This window comes from Panthera uncia, chromosome D4, assembly GCF_023721935.1.
Source record: "Panthera uncia isolate 11264 chromosome D4, Puncia_PCG_1.0, whole genome shotgun sequence".
Taxonomy (NCBI): Eukaryota; Metazoa; Chordata; class Mammalia; order Carnivora; family Felidae; genus Panthera; species Panthera uncia.
The window spans coordinates 6,358,002-6,371,606 of NC_064807.1; positions in this window are offsets into that span (position 1 = coordinate 6,358,002).

Here is a 13,605-nt window from a genome sequence, read left to right on the forward strand (position 1 = left end):
CTGTATTGATATTTTCAAAGTAGCAGCTTTTGCTCTCACTTGTATTCCTTCATTTTTTTTTTCTGTTTTGTTGAATTATACTTCTAGCTTTAGTTCTTCCTCTTTACTTACTTGAATTTAATTTCTGGTGCAATTGGTGTCTCAGTTGGTTAAGCCCCTAACTCTTGATTTCAGCTCATGTCATGAACTCACATTGGTGGGATCAAGCCCCACACTGTGCTAGGCATGGAGTCTTCTTGGGGTTCTCTCTCTCTCTGCTCCTCCCCCACTTGTGCTCTCACTCTCAAAATAAATGAAAAACATTTTAAAAATGTCCTTTGTTTTCTTGTTTCTGAAGTTATTTATACTTTTCTTCCTTATTAATAGAGGAATCTAAAGCTATAAATGTCACTCTTATCACAGCTTACCTGCATACGTATTTTTATGTTTTCATTACAATTGTTTTGAAAGTAGGTTTTATGCCCAACATGAGGCTTGAACTCATGAACGTGAGATTAAGAGTCATGTGCTCTACCGAGTCAGCCAGGTGCACCTACAAAATATTTTTTATTTTCTCTTGTATTTTTTCTTTGACTCAGTTTAAGTGTCCTGTGTTTCACAGCATGTACTGAATATCTTCCTTTTATTGATTTGTTACGTTGTTGACAGAGAAGAATATTAATCTTTCAAGATTTGTTGAGAATTGTTGTATGGCTCAGCAAATGCTTCATCTTGATGCTTATTCTATGTGTACTTGATATGAATGTGTATTCTGCTCTCGTTGGGTGGAGTGTTCTATAAATGTCATTTAGGTCAAGTTGGCTGATTTGCATTGTGTTCGATGTTCTATATATTTACTGATCTTGCTCTCGTCTTACTGCTTTGTCAATTAGAAGTGTTGAAATTTCTAGAACTGTGTATTTGTTGATTTGTCCTTTTAGATTACTTATATTTCATGTCTTTCAAAATGCTGATAATACTAGGCGCATGCCATGTCTTCTTGACAAATTGCTTTTGGTTATTATGTCTCCCTTTATCATATTCCTGATATTCATATAGTCACTCCCAACTTGATTAGCATTTACATTGTATATAATTCTTCCATCTTTTTTGTTTGTTTGTTTTTGAAGTAGGCTCCACACCCAGTGCAGAGCCCACTGCAGGACTTGAACTCACAATGTTGAGATTGAGACCGGAGCTGAGATCAAGAGTCCAATGCTTAACCAACTGAGTCACCCAGGTACCCCTCCACCTGTTTACTTCTTACGTATCTTCAACATTGGTCCCTTGTGAACAGCATGTAATTGGTTCTTGCCTTCTCACTGAATTTGACAATATGTCTTGTATTTGGAATGTTTAGATCATTGATTAATTTAATTATCAATATGATTTGGGTTTAAATCTACACTCCTGCTATTTTGTATTTGTCTCATTTGATCTTTATTTTTCTCTCCTTGCATTCTATTGGGGTGATTTTTTTTAATAATTCCATTTTATCTCCTATATTACTTAGCTATTTCTCTTAATTTTTGATATTTAGTAGTTAATTTTGATATTTAGTAGTTGCTCTAGAGCTTACAATATACATCTTTATCGCAGATTACCTTCAAATAATAATATATCACTTCACGGGCAGTTTAAGACTTTTTCAGCAATATTTAATTTCTCCCTCCTGTCTTTTCTATTCGTTATATCTTTTACTCTACATCTATTACAAATTGCGTAATAAATTTTCATTACTTTGTTTTAATTTTTATTCATACATTTTTAATCATTATTGCCATCGCATACATACATCTATAACTATTACATTAAGCCAATGTGTCATATAGCTATCAAAAATCTCCAATCCAATTGATACTTTAGCTTCTTGGAATTCAGGTTTGTAGTCCAATCTAGACTTTAGCTACTTAAAACCAGCTACTTCTGATTGCTTTCATGAAGTCTTTCTATACTACCAACTCATGATCGGCATGAATTATAAATATGCCGGCTTCAGTGCAAACATTTTTCAGGTCTGCTCCATTACAGCCATCTGAAAACCTTATAAATGTTTCTAATAATCTATTTTATCATGCTTTGTAATGGTACCTCCGTAGATTTGGGGGATATCTAAACTTGCTTATAAATAAATGTATATTTTTTCTATTTATCTGGAGACAGCAAAGCAGAATCCACTGTACTTGTTGATAGCCATGATCATTTTAACTATGCAGAGCATCACATCCATCCATTTGAGTAGCTCATAAAGTCCTCTCAACCTATCAGCTGAAGTACTTCCGGGAGACCAGTATCCATGAATGGCATTTTTTTTTAATCCATAAAAATGATGCATGACTGATGATTCCTAATGTAAACATTTCTTTGATCAAATGGGTGCTTTCACCAGTGTACTTGTCTACAGTACAACTGTATACTACGATTAAGATATTGCATTCCAGTTGGCTAACAGCAGCTCTTGCCATTAGTGTTTTTCCTAACTGTTGGGCCAGATAACAAACAGCCTTTTGGAGATAGTATTCCTATACTGGAATAATTCTAGGTTTGTAAGAGGTACTTGTATTGCCTCTGAATTCTCTGATCTGTTCAGATAATCCCTCCACCTCAGAAAAAGAAATATTCCTTACATCCTTATGAGACATGCTGTAAGATCAGTGAATCTTGGCAAATATCGATGTAATCATATCCAAAGCAACTCTTGTTCCTGGATGCCGCTTTTTTCAAGCTAACCATGACAACTGACAATATATTTTGGCTCTTCTAACAACGAATTTTTCAATTAACTTCTAAAGTACTTCATGCAGTTTGACCCGACTTGGGTGATTGTAGGTCCCTCGGTCATTTTCAGACTTTTCATACTGATCGGTAAGTTCTTTTAATTGCTCCCTTAACTGTTTAAGACTGTTGTTGATCTTCTTGTGCTCCACCATCTTTTTTGAGACAGCACTGAAGCTCAGGATCTCTGTGGTCTGCCCTGATGAGATGTCATCACTCATAGGGGATGCCAAGAATGGCCATGGCCATTGGGATGGAAGAAGTGGAATGAAGGAGGAGAGCAGCACTGGAAAGTGGGGGATGGATGGCTCTGCTCAATCCAATTCTCTTTCATGGAAATCAGAAATAAAACATTTTATATTTGCCCTCATATTCACCAAAGGCTCTCTTTATTTCTTTGTTGTCGGATCAAGTTCCCATGTGGTGTAATTTTCTGTCTGAAGAATATCCTTTATTATTTCTGGGAGTACAAGTAAGTGGACAGATCTTCTCACCTTTGATTTTCTTTACATTTTATTTATTTTTGAGACAGAGAGAGAGAGAGAGAGAGAGAGAGCACAAGTGGGGGACAGGCAAAGAGAGAGGGAGACACAGGATCCGAAGCAGGCTCCAGGCTCTGAGCTGTCAGCAGAGAGCCTGATGCAGGGCTTGAACCCATGAACCGTGAGATCATGACCTGAGCCGAAGTCAGTTGCTTAACTGACTGAGCCACACAGGCGCCCCTGATTTTCTTAAAAAGTCTTTAAGGATTTTTAAAATATAATTCTAAGTTAACAGTTTATAACGTGCCCTGATGTATCATGTTCATTCTGCTTAAGATTCATGATCTTCTTGACTTTGTAGGCTTATTGTTTAGAAAATTTCATTCTTTAAATAATTTTTAAATTTCCCTTCCCCTTTTATTTTGGGACTCCAGGGCACAGATGTTATACTGCCTGATAGTAACCCACAGCACAGTGAGACTGGTTTGTTGTTGTTTTTCTCATTGTGCTTCAGTCTAGATACCTTCTATTGTTGAAACTATCGTAAGGCTCACATCATTTATTTCTCTTCCCTTAGGGATCACAGTTGAGCCAATTATCCAATGTCTGTATTTAGATGTTTCCTATTTGACCAGTTTTCTAGTTGCTTATAGGGGAAGGGCACATCTGGTTCAAGATCCTCCATCATGGCCAAAAGCAGAAATTTTAGCTACATTAAAAAAAAAAAAAGGCAATCAAACCAGACATGGGTGCACCATCAAATTACCAGTTTTGACTAGTATTTCACTTTAAACTTCAGTGAGAATAGAGTTAATCAAGGAAAATGCTCTCATGTTTCTACTACCAAATCTAAAACCTACTTGTATTTACCCCATTTTACCATCTTCCTTCTGGTTACAAATGGAGACGTGTCCGTGATGTATTAAAGACTCATTTTTCTCTTGTGCTCTGGATCCCATTCAAAATTTCACTCCTTTTAAAATTCTCCCTCCATCGGTCTCTTTCTTCATGGCTCACCCCATCAGCATATAAACTTGATGTACTATCTCTCAAATAAAATTCAAGAATTTTCTCTTCTTGCCCACTATCACTTTATTTTCCCGTTCCCCTTCATGGAAAAACTTCTCAAAGAGTGATCTACAGTTACTGTCTTTACTTCCTTACCAACCTCGTAACCTCTTCAACCTGATCCAGTCTGGAAGCTGTCCTCCAACTATACTGAATTTACCCATCAGTTCACTGTGGCCAATTCACAAAGCTCCTATTACTTGATGCTTCAGTAAACACATCTAAAATGACGGACCACTTTTTCCCACTTAAACCCATTTCTCTTGCTTTCATGAAATTCGACCCTGCTTGTTTTCCTCTTATTTCACTGACCACTCTGTCTTTCTTTGCTGACTCATCCTCAACCTAACCTCTAAATATTAGATTGTCTCAGGTCCCGATCCTCTATTCATTTCCTTTCTGTAACAACACTTCCTTATGTGACCTTAACTATATCCATTATTTTAAATGATTACCTACATGACATCTCTACTTGGAAAAATAATGGACATCTTAACATGTCCCAAATGGAATTCTGTCCAAATTCCCTCCTCCCCTACATAAATAAATAGCTCATCCATAAACCAAAGCCAAGGAAACATTCTTGATTTGTTCCTGTCATTTCTTCCATCCAATCCATCAGTTGGACCCATTTCTACTTTTTTCCATTTCTTTCCACACCTCCCTAGTCCTGAAAGTACAAGATACTTTCAGGGAATGAATGGTGAATAAACCAGTTTGGCTGGATTGGAAATTACTGTTGAGGAGTATTAAGAGATAAATCTAGGTAAGTCAGTTTGGGACTCATGTTGGAGGACTTGGAATGACAGACAGAAGCCTGGTTTCTGGGAGAACAGAGGGAGTTATCCCTCCTGGGGATAATTCTCCTGAAAAGTGGTGCTTTTTCAGTAATTTAAAGTATGTTGACATAACGGTTGTTAAGATTATGAAAAAAAGATGCTAGCGAAAGCAGTGTGAAAGTAATATCAGGAGCCAAGTGGAAAAGGTGGTCAAAGGATGGTGTCTTTTAAAAAGGGGGGAAACACTTTCTTCCTCTCCAACCCACAGGGCAAGCCCTACACCTATTGATGTTAAACTATGGCTCTGCCTCTAGTGACAGTCTGGGGTGCTGGACTTCATGCTCTAAGAAATGGGAAGAGGTGGAAAGCCTGAGCAGAAAAGGGATATGGTTAAAACTGTGCTATGGGAAGAAAGACCTGACAGTGATGTGCAGGACTGAGAAGGTAGGAAGACTAATTAGGTTATTACGATAGTCCAGGTAGGAAGTTACAGGGGACTGGTGAAGAAGACAGTGAGAAGAAAGAATGCAAAGAGAGTGCAAGAGATAAAAACCATAGTCAAAGGTTTTTACTCAGGGGTTCTGAGCTCTGATGACTTAAGAGAATTGTGTTGTCATTGTTATGACTAAGTACCTTAGGAAAAGAAACTCTTGTGGAGAAAATACGATGAGTTCTGAGAGTTTTGAACTGCTAGCTGTGAACAGTTCTTAGTATGGCTTTAGCTGGTGTAATTCTCTGGGTCATTCAATATCATACAAAATAGATTTGCAATCTTGGTTCTAGGTTAACATTTCCCAGATTATTGATTTGATTCAAATATATTAAATACCCACCTGCTATATTATATGCATAACTGATGCTGCTTCATTTTTTACCTACCACTTATTTTCCTGTACTGTTCATCACAAGTAACATTGTTTTAGAGGTGTGTTGCTGCTTAATGTTCTGCTTTATTCCCCTGGACATATTTGCAAGTTGTCTTTTCAAAGCTAAGGATACAGGGGCACCTGGGTGGCTCAGTCGGTTAAGTGTCTGACTTCAACTCAGGTTGTGATCTCACGGCTTGTAAGTTTGAGCCCCGTGTTGGGCTCTGTGCTGACAGCTCGGAGCCTGGAGCCTGTCTCAGATTCTGTGTCTCCCTCTCTCTCTCTGCCCCTCCCCTGCTCATGCTCTGTCTCTATCAAAAATAAACATAAAAAAAAAAATTTAAAGCTAAGGATACTTCTTGGTCCCTCCTCAATTAAAAACCCCATCTATCTGAACATATTTGTTCACCAACAATGTTTAGCATACGTCTCCACGGTAGGTCCTCAAAAAAAGGTTTGTTAAAAGATTAAATAAGTTTATGGCTTGCTTATAACCCTGGCTCACTTCTTTAAAAATAAGGTAATGTAGCATGTTGAGTATAAAATACATTCAATCAGGGGCGCCTAGGTGGCTCAAATTGGTTAAATGTTCAACTTTTGATTTTAGTTCAGGTCGGGACCTCACGGTGCAAGAATTCAAGCCTCATGCTGGGCTCTGTGCTGACAGTGCAGCCTGCTTGGGATTCTCTCTCTCTTCCCCTCTCCCGCTCACTCATGTGCACGTGTGTGCACTTTCTCTCTCTCTCTCTCAAAATAAATAAATAAACAAACATTTTAAAAAAATGTTTTAAAGCATCAGTCAGAGCCAGAAGACCTGGGCTCTAGCCTGGCTCTGCTCCTGACCAAATCTGTGACATTTGCAAGTTAAAGTAATTTCCTTGGATTTGGCTTCTACAGCCATAATATGGTTTCATCTAAATGTTGGATTCTCTTATCACATTTCAGTAATACTTCTTCATGTAGCAATTATGGTCACTTTGGAAAATATGGTTCAGTTCTTCAAGCAACCAAAGATATGTCTTGACTTGAGAATGTACTATTTATTTACTTAAAATTTTTTCCCCTAAGTTTATTTCTTTTGAGAGAGAGAGAGAGAGAGAGAGAGAGCAAGGGAGGAGCAGAGAGAGAATCCCAAGCAGGCACTCAATCTCACAAACCATGAGATCATGACCTGAGATGAAAGCAAGAGTCAGATGCTTAATGGAGTGAGGCACTCAAGTGCCCCAAGAGTGTTCAATTTAAATAATGCTTCCTTGTATTCTGGCAGAGTACTCTCACAGACAAAGGTCGCCTAGTCCAAACTTTTTAAAAATCCATTTACTTTCTTTCTTTTTTTAATTTATCCATTTGAGTGAGACAGAGACAGCATGAGTGCGGGAGGGGCAGAGAGAGGAGAAGAGAGAGAGAATCCTAAGCAAGCTCTGAGCTGCCAGCACAGAGCCCGACGCAGGGCTTGAACTCATGAAACCATGAGACCGTGACCTGGGCCGAAATCAAGAGTTGGATGACTAACTGACCCACGCAGGTGCCCCCAAATTCACTTACTTTCAACTTTCTTTCATCATCCAGCAAAAAGTAGTATTATCCCTTATACTGCTCCTTCTGTAAAGACTTACTTTCTACAGCTTGTCAAATTGTTGTCCACTTAAATTCCTTTGTTTGGAGCATGGGATGTGCAGTAATACAACTAAAAATATATTCAAATAACATCCACTGGGAACTGAAATGATTTTGTCTTGCTACCTGGGCTGTATAACCATGGGTCACTGCAGAAAGCTTATCTATTTTTTTTTTTAATGTTTATTTATTTTTGACAGAGACGGAACATGAGCAGGGGAGGGGCAGAGAGAGAGGGAGACACAGATTCCGAAGCAGGCTCCAGGCTCCGAGCCGTCAGCCCGGAGCCCGACGCGGGGCTCGAACTCACGGACCGCGAGATCGTGACCTGAGCCCAAGTCGGATGCTCGACCGACTGAGCCACCCAGGCGCCCCAGAAAGCTTATCTATTTTATTGCTGCTTTATATGTATGCTACCAAAGCTGCGAAAGGCAACAGAGTGAAACGGTTCTACACCCTGGCATTGGAGTCAGACCGCCTGTGTTCAAAATGCAGCACCTCTTCCTTCTACATGTGGGACTTGGAATTTATTGTATATTGCTAAACTTAAGTTTCCACACACTTAAAATGAGAAAAATAATAGTGCCTGCCTAAGAATTGCATGGATAAAATGAGATAATCAATGTAAGAGGATCCTAACTGTTCCCCAAGTGATACACAGATTTAATGCAATCCCTGTCAAAATCCCAACATATGCAAAAATCTATATATTTTTTTGCAGAAATAGAATAACCTAAAATTCATACGGAATTTCAAGGGACATCAAAAAGCCAAAATAATTTTGAAAAAGAACAACAAAGTTGGAAGTCTCACACTTCCTGGTTTCAAACTTACTACAGAAGCTACTGGTAATCAATACAGTATGGTACTGGCATCAGGGCAAATAGACTAATGGAATAAAACAGAAATAAACTCTCACATATATGATCAAAGGATTTTCAACAAGGGTGCCCCAAGATTACTCAGTGGGAAAGGACACTCTTCAACAAATGCTGCTGGGAAAACTGGAAATCTATACGCAGAAAGATGAAGTCGGACCCTTACCTTACACCATGTGGAAAAATTAACTCAAACTGGATTGAAGACATAAATGTAAGAGCCAAAGCTATAAAACACTTAGAAGAAAACATAGGGAGAAAGTTTCCTGACACTGGGTTTGGCAATGATTTCTTAGATATGACACCAAAAGAAGAGATAAATTGGAATACAATGAAATTGAAAACTTGTGCTTCACAGGACACAATCAAGAGGGTAAAATGGCAACCCACAGAATGAGAAAAAATACTTGCAAATTACAGATCTCATGAGGGGTTAATATCCAGAATATAAAAAGAACTCCTACAACTTAAAAAAGTTCAATTTTAAAACGAGCAAAGGACTTAAACAGACATTTCCCCAAAGAAGATGCACAAATGGCCAAAAAAGTGCACATTAAAAGATGCTCAACATCATCCATCATTAGTGAAATGCAAATCAAAACCACGTGGCTGTAACACGTCAGACCACACCCTATGGCTACCAAATGAAACCAAACAAAAAGTGTAGTGTTTTTTTAGTCAAAAATGAGTACTTTGTCTTCTGGGTCAATTTCACAGCATACATATGATCTTTATTTGGCCTTGCTTCTTTCCTTTTCCCCTGTGGAAATTTCATTTTGGCTTTATATACAGTTACATGACATGGCTTTAATATCAAAAAGTACTTTCTTATTATCTCCTTGTATAACTAAGAAGCAAAACCGTTAATGCTGCATATGATCAAAATATGCTATGTTAAATTAAGTTTTTAACAGGATTATTATATCTGATTGACTTATTGTGAGATGTAAAAGACAAGACAACAAAATGATACTCAGGGATTTATCTCCAACTGAAGAAGACCAAAGTTTTGTATCTGTTAAGGAAAATCTTTCAACTCAGGTTAAAATCACATGACTTTTTAGAAAGATCACATGCCAGCTAATTGTTAGTTCACATACACTATTTGGAATATTTCTCCCTCATTTTCTCCACCATGAAATTTTAAAAGCACTGCATATGTTTATGTGCTGCATGTATTTTCTAAACTTAAAAAGAGTAAGACTTTTCATCTTCCAATACCAATATTCACCCTCTTAGAGGTGACAGCTCTTGAAAAAGCGTGTTCTAAAGAGAAGCAGTATATGAAACCTTAACTCTCATACTAAATCCGGGCCCAAGATACCTTCTTATGGTTCCTTGCTATCTGAGATTGGGGCCACATCAAACTGGGTTCCCTGAAAACACCATGATTACGGATAATATCCTCAGAGCTTCAGCGTCGCTAAATTTTTTTTTATCTCGGCTTTGTTTGAATGTTTATTTAACAGAGAATTCTAAGTTGATATACCATTGTGATTCATCTTCACATAAGGCTATCCAGGATTCCTTTGCCCGTATCCATATTTTATTCTCTATTCTCAATACATGAGTGGGATTTAGGATTTTACCAAGTCACTTAAGAGGTGATGGCTTCACTACTACAACTATTAACATGAATTACTTGATGCAACTTGAAAGTTGTAGGTAGCTTGCAGTGTTAGTACTGATAAGTGAGTACATAGGTAGGGAGATCTGAAGTGATATACACGCTCACGCTCTGTGTCTGTCTCTCAGTAATAAATATAAACGTTTAAAAAAATTAAAAAAAAAAAAAAAGAAATTTCTTCCTCTGTAATAGTAGTTTGGGAAAGACATGGGGCCTCTTTTAGGAATTACAATGGTATACTCAGAGTTTTGGAATCTAACATTCAATCCAAGTCCTTTAATTTTTTTTTTTAATGTTTGTTTAATTTAGAGACAGACAGAGTGAGTGGGGGAGGGGCAGAGAGAGAGGGAGACACAGAATCCGAAGCAGGCTCCAGGCTCTGAGCTGTCAGCACAGAGCCCGACACGGGGCTCAAACTCATGAGCCATGAGACCATGACCTAGCTGAAGTCGGATGCTCAACCAACTAAGCCACCCAGGCGCCCCAATCCAAGTCCTTTAATAAAAAGGCAGGGTTCAGCTTCCATTTTCCCTGTCAACAATACCTTTACTCATATTATCAGTAACTCCTCAACAAGGTGCAATGCACTTAACCAATAACAGAAAGGAAAAGAAGTGATACCAGGAGATTCATACTATCCTCAAAATTCCTGATTGAAACATGGATTTAAAACATTTTTTAAAGAGAGAGAGGCAGGGTGCCTGGGTGGCTTAGTCACTTGAGCGTCCGACTTCAGCTCAGGTCATGATCTCATGGTTTGTGGGTTCAAGTCCTGCATTAGGCTCTGTGCCGACAGCTCAGAGCCTGGAGCCTGCTTCGGATTCTGTGTCTCCCTCTCTCTCTGCCCCTCCCCTGCTCATACTCTGTCTCTCTCTCAGAAATAAACAAACATTAAAAAAAAATTCTTTTAAAAGAGAGAGAGTCTGGGATAGTTTTCCTGGGTTTCTCCCATGTTTACAGGAGGTATACATGTTATTAAACTGTTGTTTTTCTCCTGTTAACTTTTTTTTTTTTTTTTTTTAATAGTGGTGGGATCTCACCCAAGAACCTAGAAAGGGAGAGGGAAATTCTTTTTCCTCCCCTACAGTTTAGTGACTCATGATGGGACATTCCCTCTGGAGCCTGCAGATAAGTATCCTGGAAAACTGGCAGAAGCTGTTAAAGGAAATGCTTCTTCTTATTTAAATACCTGCTTGCACCATGGAGGCCTAACTGAGATCTCACCTGCGCCACCTCCTCCTGAAATGAGACCCAACTTTTTAACCAATCTAATCTATTCTTAAGACTGAGGAAAGCGCTGCTGTTTGTAGCAGGCATCATGGCTTCAAGGTGCCGCCCAGGCCCTCAGGACTTGTGGTCCCAAGGGAGTCACCACGGTGTGCTCCGTGCCATCTGGAGGTGGTGTTCCTACAGATGATGAGCAGGCTACTAGGCTAGAGAGGGAGGTCATGATGGCTGCACAGAAGGCACTGGACCCGTACAATATGCTAGCCCCAAAGGCAGCTTCAGGCACCAAGGAACACCCTAATTTAGTCCCATCTATCACCAACAAGCATCTGTGAAGAGGACAACAGTGCCCTCATCTGGTTCTGGCTGCACAGAGGCAAAGCCCAGCAAATGCCCTGGCTGTGGAACCCCTTATAAGCACTAACTTATAGGTGTGTGCTGTGAACTTTTTTCTTTCCAATCAAGACTGGCCATTGCATTGACTCCTTCTCCCCCCGCCCCCACCAAAAAAAGACTGAGACTAGTTCAGTGAAACTATAGAGCAATCTATCAATCAACTCAGCTTCTGGACTATAAAATGAATCTGAAATTTCAAAGGCAGACCCGAAAGGAAGCAGACTATGCCACCGCAAAATACGCTTCTTTGGCATAAGGATTATTTTGAGCTGATCATTTTTAAGAAACAGGATATACAGCAAAAGCTCTGGAAATCTAGTGAAAGCTCTTTTATATGGGAAATCTCCATTAGTAAGAGTATTTTCCTTACCAGAAAGACAAAGATGACTCTACATCATAGCAACCTTACTCCTGTTTAGCTGAAGAAGGTATTCAAGTGAGAGCCTGGCCTATTTGGGAAGTTAGTTCTTTTGGGTATCTCACGTATATCGGAGGCGTACATGTTATTAAACTTCTGGTTTTTTCCTGTTTAAAAAAAAAAAAGAAACGTTCTGGCAGGATTTCTAGGAAATAGTGACTGTTATTTTGTTTTTAAAGTGCTTTCTGAACAGCAGTCAGTAAGTGCAGTCATTTAACACAAACCACTTCCCATTCGGCATTTAGCTTTGGGCCACCAGCAGCTTGCAGATCAAGGGCTTAGACACCTTGGTTATGCAAATTAAAAGTGTTAGAGAGTTCAGTTATTTGTTCCTAAGAATCAAAATGAAGTCTTTGATTCTGTAAACAATCTTCCTTTTTTCTCCAACCAAACATTGAGGGGTCTTAAAAGTTACTAAGGACATAAAATAATAAACTTTGTTTTAATGGACTTAAAATTTGAGATAGCTATAAAGATTCACTGTTATAGCAACCTTCAACAAAACTATTATGCAGAAGAAGAAAGTATCATCTGTGTATTTCAAGTAGTCAAAAAAGAAAATTTCAAGTACATATTTTCACAACTGAGTGCCTTAAGGATTAGATTTATCTTTCTCATTTTATTTTCTTTACTAGAATTTCCTTAATCTCTAATATTTTTAATTCTAGTGAATAAATTCTGACTCACAATATTATACATGCTACTGGAAAATTCACATTCAGAGATTCATATACACTCCAAGCATTTAAAAGAACCTAAGCCTTTTCATTAAAAATACTACCCACCTAATTATCTTTTGTGTGTGAAAAGCATCTAAACATTTTCATCTGTGTATACAGCTGTACTTGAAAGGGCAACTGATCAAAAGATTTTTCTACTGTATACTTTTCACTTGTCTTTCTAGCACTGGTTCTGATAATGTCTTCTCACGTGTGCTGACGATCTGCATTCTCACCTGCCTGCTGTCTCGGTCATATCTTGCTATAGCATCTTTGCCTTGTGACCTCGCTCTGTTTACTGTTATTTACCAAGAGTAATATCTAAGAGCTATGCTTCTGTTCACATTGCTCGAAACCGACCTGCTTGACCCCAGTAAATAGCATCTATAGGCGTGCTTCCTAGGCAAGTATTAAAATTAAAACCATTCATGCAATCGAAGAATATGGAAAACTGGAAGAGGCCCTCTCAAAGCTCTTCTAATGCTTATTTTATGAACCTGCTATAGTTACATTAAAAAAACAGGACGTTAAGCAATCTGCTATGCAAAGAAAGGACTTATGATGGAATAATGATCGTTAACCACTTTTAAAACCATATTAATAAAGACTGGTGTTTCAGTTAGAAATAAGGCATTTCCTTATAGGTTTGGAAGACTGAAAAAGAACAGTATTCTAGGGCCTGCACCACCCAAGCAATCCCATATGGCATAAATACAATAGAAATTAACTTCTTAACCTAAAAAATAATACACAGTAATAAAGTAAAACAAAATT